The sequence below is a fragment of the Heliangelus exortis genome, chromosome 1 (genome assembly GCF_036169615.1).
Source record: "Heliangelus exortis chromosome 1, bHelExo1.hap1, whole genome shotgun sequence".
Lineage (NCBI taxonomy): Eukaryota > Metazoa > Chordata > Aves > Apodiformes > Trochilidae > Heliangelus > Heliangelus exortis.
This window is the reverse complement of record NC_092422.1, coordinates 96,453,391-96,458,954: the sequence shown is the minus strand read 5'-3', so window position 1 is coordinate 96,458,954 and position 5,564 is coordinate 96,453,391.

The window sequence follows — 5,564 nt, the reverse complement described above, 5'->3', positions numbered from 1 at the left end:
TACAAAAATTAATAATACAGATAAGTAACTTCCTTTTCTGTTATTCATGAAATTTTCAATATTCAGAAGCTTGGTAATTTCTGTCCAAAATCCAAACAGCTATACAATGCTACTATTCCAGCTGTTGCAAGAAACAGTGAAATGCATCTAATAATTTGTGTCTAAACCTCCTGCCATGGTACTTATTTTGATGATGATAGATATTTATTCTGTTCTAAGTCAGTTTCATTGACCATACCAGTGAAAAGTATCCCACTGCAATTCAGTAGAATGAATTTTCAAGCTATTAGAAATTTTGTCCACTGCAATTATGCACATCTTTGTGCAAGATTCTCCCACAGATTCCTGTTTGTTAAGCAGAATGACAAGGAATCCTGGGTCATTTTTCTTTCCCCATACCGAGGGCTTTTTAGAGATGGCATGAAAGAAAGACTCCACAAGAGTTAAGATCTAGCTGTTAAGATGAAGAGTCCATTTCATCAGTATATGTATGCATATATCAATTTAGTAAATACTAAATTAATTAAGTAATTAAAAATTAAAAATTAAATTAATTAAGTAAATACTAAATCCTTATTCATAGATGTGTGCATAATGACAGTTCAAAATAGTCTGAATGAGATCTTCTTGAAATAGTTACTGCTATCAACATTATTCTTCCTCTCTGTCCTTTCAGAAAGCACCAGAACAGCAACTAAACTCAGATTTTCTCTGGAGGGAAGAATAAACTAGGAGGGGGAAATTTCTTTTTTTTTTTTTCCTTAACAAAAGAAATTCTGAAACAAACAGTTCATGCTTTTTCGTCACCTGAAAAATGCTACAAATGATACAAATGTCTGAGGCTAGATTCTGTAAGCCTGGAGTATTAGTAGCTGGTGACATAGATTCTAGAGCATTTGTGTTAGGTTTCCTTCATTAAAGCAATTTTGTAGTTTGACTTGTTTGGAAATAAAAGGTGACAGAACAGGGTAAAGTAGATAAGAAATTAATTGCCCCAGTAGAGTTCAGTGGGGAAGTGTAAAGAATGCCTGTTAACTTTCTCATCAATTCAAGCAGTGCTTCAGGTCTCCCTGTTGACTGAGGAACTACATTTCCCAAGTAACATGTTGGCACAAAAAATGTTTTAAAGGACAGATACATCACCGTTTCCAAGAAAGGATTATATGTGAGCTTATATGTCATTTTAGTTTTTTAAAGGTTTGATAAATATTGAGAGTTTTATACTATCATTTTTTGAACTGAAGTTCCTGAAAGATTCATGTTCTCTATTGCTGTGAACCAAAGATCCTAGGGAACAGCTATGGCATGGAGGAACATTATTAACTTACTGCAAGCTACCAAGTGGCATCTTTCCAGTGTTCAAAATGTCTTTGAGCTTCTAAAGCTCTGATCAGATGACACTACCTCCAAACTGCTGTACTAAGTAATGTGCAAGTGCCATAAATATTTCAATTTTAAAAACACTTCCTAAATTTTAAAAAATGGCACAACTAATACTGTTTGGCACTACTCCAATGACGTAACTGGCTTTGAAGGAGAAATTTTGATAATGACTGAGTCAAAGATAGAAAGGCAATGTCACAAAGCTATCATTCTGTTTTAAAGATTTAAATAACTCTGATAAAGCTGGATAAAACAATGAGTTTAGACAATGAAATTGAAACTTGCCTGATGTGATCCCATAAAGGTAGGAAGCTTATTGGTAAGTTTGGGACTGGTTCTGAGGAGTTTTAGTCCACTTTAGAACAATTGGAATGGAACTGACTTCAGTAGTGTTAGCTTTGATTTATGCTAGTATAAATGAGGGAAGAATTTACCCATGTGTCTTCCTGCATGCCTGTAATAAATCCTGCAGGCTATTGGTGCTATATAAATATGTTAGGTCAGGGATAACTTTCCAGACAGAGGGTTGGTTACATATAAATATTGTCAGAAGTGGAGTTTATAAGGTGATTTTTGTGGCATAGCTTACAAATAATGTCACCTCATGAAACTTTTTCACATGATAATAGAATTAAGATGAAGTAGCACAAATTCCATTTCTACAACAAAGACAAGAGGGGTCCAAGTTGGGGTTCAAGTAAAATTTCTAAGCACTCTGTGGCCAGATGCAGAAGATTTATTTCCAAAGATGTGATTACTGAATAAATTTTACTATCTACCTTTTGTTCTTTGTATTGTAAAACTGGTAGCAATATAAAAAATGCAACTGACCCTTGCAACCTTGTCCTGGTTTGGACCAGGATAGAACTAATTTTCTGTCTTGTAACTTTGTTTTCAGCTAAGTCTCTTGTAAGTGTCTGTACTTGCTGTAATTAACAGCAAGTTTCTCAGTCAGTGTCTGCTTCCAAGACTGATAACGCTCGATGTTTATAGTTATGGCTAGAGACTGGTATGCAGAGCCAAGGACACTGCTCAGTCCTGAAGAACATCTTATGCTTCAGAAAGAGAAAGGAAGTAAAAGGGTCATACCTACAACCCTCCTTTAGGGAAGGGCAGACAAGAAAGGTAACCAAAATTGATCAAACAGAGTATTCTATCCCATATCAGTCATATGTGGTATAAATTTGAGGAATCATGAGCATCAAGTGCCTTTGTTCTTTTCTTCAGCCCTAATTGACTTCTGCCCGTTTGTCATACTTTGAGTATGAGGAACTCAAGAAGTAGGGTTTTCAGACCCTGAGAGGGAGGGAACACAGAGGGATGGGTCTATTCCCTCCCATTCCCTGCCCATACCCTATGCAGGTCAGGCAGCCCTCAGCCCCTCCTCTCTTCCTCCCACTCCTCACTCCACTGCTGTTCCCCTGAGCTCCTTTACCCCCAGCTCACCACGTGCTCTCCAGGATCCACATCCATCGGGAGGACCAGCATCCATCGAATGCTGGGAAAAGCCGTGGATCCCCCTCCTGAGTCGGCCCCACTGTAAGGAGCCCTCAGGCACCTATCCCTGCCAGCATCGAGATCAGGTAGTATATATATATATATATATATATATATACACACACATATATTTGTATTTTTGTTATTTATCCTTTATGTTATTGCCTTTCCCCCATGCTAGTAAATCTGTTTGCAATTTTTTTTTTTTTTTTATTTCCAACTTTAGTTGTCCGGTCTTTATTCCCCTTTTACCTTCCCTTTGACAGGGTGGGGGTAACAGACAACAATTCTGTCCTTTGGTTTTTCATCTGCCCACCCTTCTAAACTTATCTGTCTGAGGTCCTGATCCGTGCCATGCTGAATCCACCTGTTTCTGCCTCCAGATCCCAACTACTTCTGACTCAAGGAGTCCAGTCTGGATCTTCCCAGGCTGACCTGCAGCCCTGGTGGTGACATGAGCATTATTGGGGGAGTGATTTAATATACCCTAGAGAATTGTAAAAGTTTAAAAAATAGAGGATTTTAAAACATACTCCACTGTAAAAAAAGGAAAAGCATCATCACTTTCCTGAGCTTGCAGGATCCTTCCTAACATGGATCAAAATGCTCTGTTGCTGGAAGGAAGCAAAAGGTAGGGATCTATAAAGCCTTGAGGTTGGCATAAAGAGAGAGATTACTGCAGAAAATACAACACTTACAAAAGAATGCAAAGGTCAGCGTTGGCCTTTTTTTGAACACAAGCTTTAGTATATTTTGCCAGACATTTGGGTTTGGGTTTGGTTTTTTTTGGAAGGAAGGGTGGTTGATGTAGAGCTCTTTGAGATATTTAAGAAGAAATGAAAGAATGTTTTCTGAGAGATGAAAAACTTTATTTGCTTTTCATGACCTACTAAGAAAACAAACAAACAAAAACCCCCTGATTTCCAGTGTAATGTCGATACACTGAAAATAAAATAAAAAAAATTCTATTGAATCAGCAAAACACTGTCTCTGCCAGCATAGTTTACTCTGTTTAAAATGTATCAAACTTACTTTCATCAACAGTCCCCCCTCCTTTGTCTTCACATAGCTCTCAATTTAACAGTAAATGCAGACGTTCAATACTTCTATAAAACAAAATCAGCAATATGTTTTCAACCAGACAGCAAAAGATATTCCTTCCTAAGTCACCACTAACCAACTTCTAGAGTAATCCACAAGCCTTAAGCCTCAGGCTTCCTCAACAGCTAACACAGTTAAATGAAACTGAGGAATACAGCAAGAATTTTTTTATGAGTTGTAGCTTTCATGGATTGCCCACGGTCCACAATTTGTGAATATAGTTGTTGCCTCAAAAGTTTAATATATTCCTTTTACAAATATACCCTATGATTTTGCACTCAATGACACATCTCTTAGAGGATGCAAAAGTCTCTTGGAATATTCATATGACAGATGGATTAGGTATCTTCTTTGATTCACTTTGTGAAGAGCCGTGCTATATACAAAGCAAGTAAATTTTGTGGTTTTTTCTCATATTCTATCAAAGTAAAGTTAACATTGGTTCACAGTTTATCAGAAAAATAAAACTATGAATGTTAGTGAGAACACAAGGTTAAAGAGCTAAAAAAAATTTAAATTTTTGATATATCTGTAAGGATCAGATGCTACCTAGTCTATAATGGCTGTGCTTTTATTTTTCCAGACTTTAAATCTTTTTCTACACTTGGAGACTGAGAAAGCTCTATCTTGTTAATACATATTCTGTCATTTGATGAGAGAGGTTGTTATCCCTCATACACTGCCAATTCTTTTCCAGATATGAAGGGAGATATAGTAATGAGATCAGCTGAGAATGGTCTTTATGCTGTTTGGCATCAGCACAATCACATGTGGTCACAGGACTGAAGGAATGAAAAGTGCAGATTTTAGACTAAGAACTGAAAAAAATGTGTTTTGTTGTAGTTACCTAGGAAAATGGCAATTAATGGAAGCAAGCTTGGAAAGTACACAATAGCCTACAATAAGATGAAACAGAAATCCAAATCCAAAAGATTTAAAAATGGTCAAATACAGAAGAAAATTGTACATTTGCTTTGGAGTACTCAAAAAAAATTGAGATGAAACAATAATTATCTCACAATTTCTATAAGTGTAAACTAAACATTATTTTCCAGAAATAAGAGATTTTAATTAGAAATCATAGAATCATAGAATCTGTTTTTGTGTAGTTGCTTAGCTAAGAATTCAGAAACTGTCACCTCTTTAGACATTACTGAGGAGAAAAAGGGGTGATTCTGTGAAGATACTAAATTACTGTGTGACAGGTTTGAAAGGAAGTCTTTTAAATGCAAGTGATCCATCAAATTAATTTTTTAAGGAATTATTGATCATCAGGTATTATCTCAGTTCATCTTATTTCTATGGTAAGTCTTAGACATCTGGTTTCAGAAAAAAAATAACTGAATTTTTTCTAAACCACGGTAAGTCTCTTTTTGTATTACCCAAGATGGGGAACAACATTTATTGTTTTCTCCTTTACTTATTCCATTATTCCTTCCAAGCCCTTAAAACAAAAGGTGAAAGAGGCACCAAACCATTTGTCTGTTGCAGAGTTTTTCTGCAATTAAAGAATATTAAGAAAAGGCAGGAAGGCAAGAAAGAAGGCAAGAAAGAAAGAGGGCAAGAAAGAAAGGAAGAAGGCA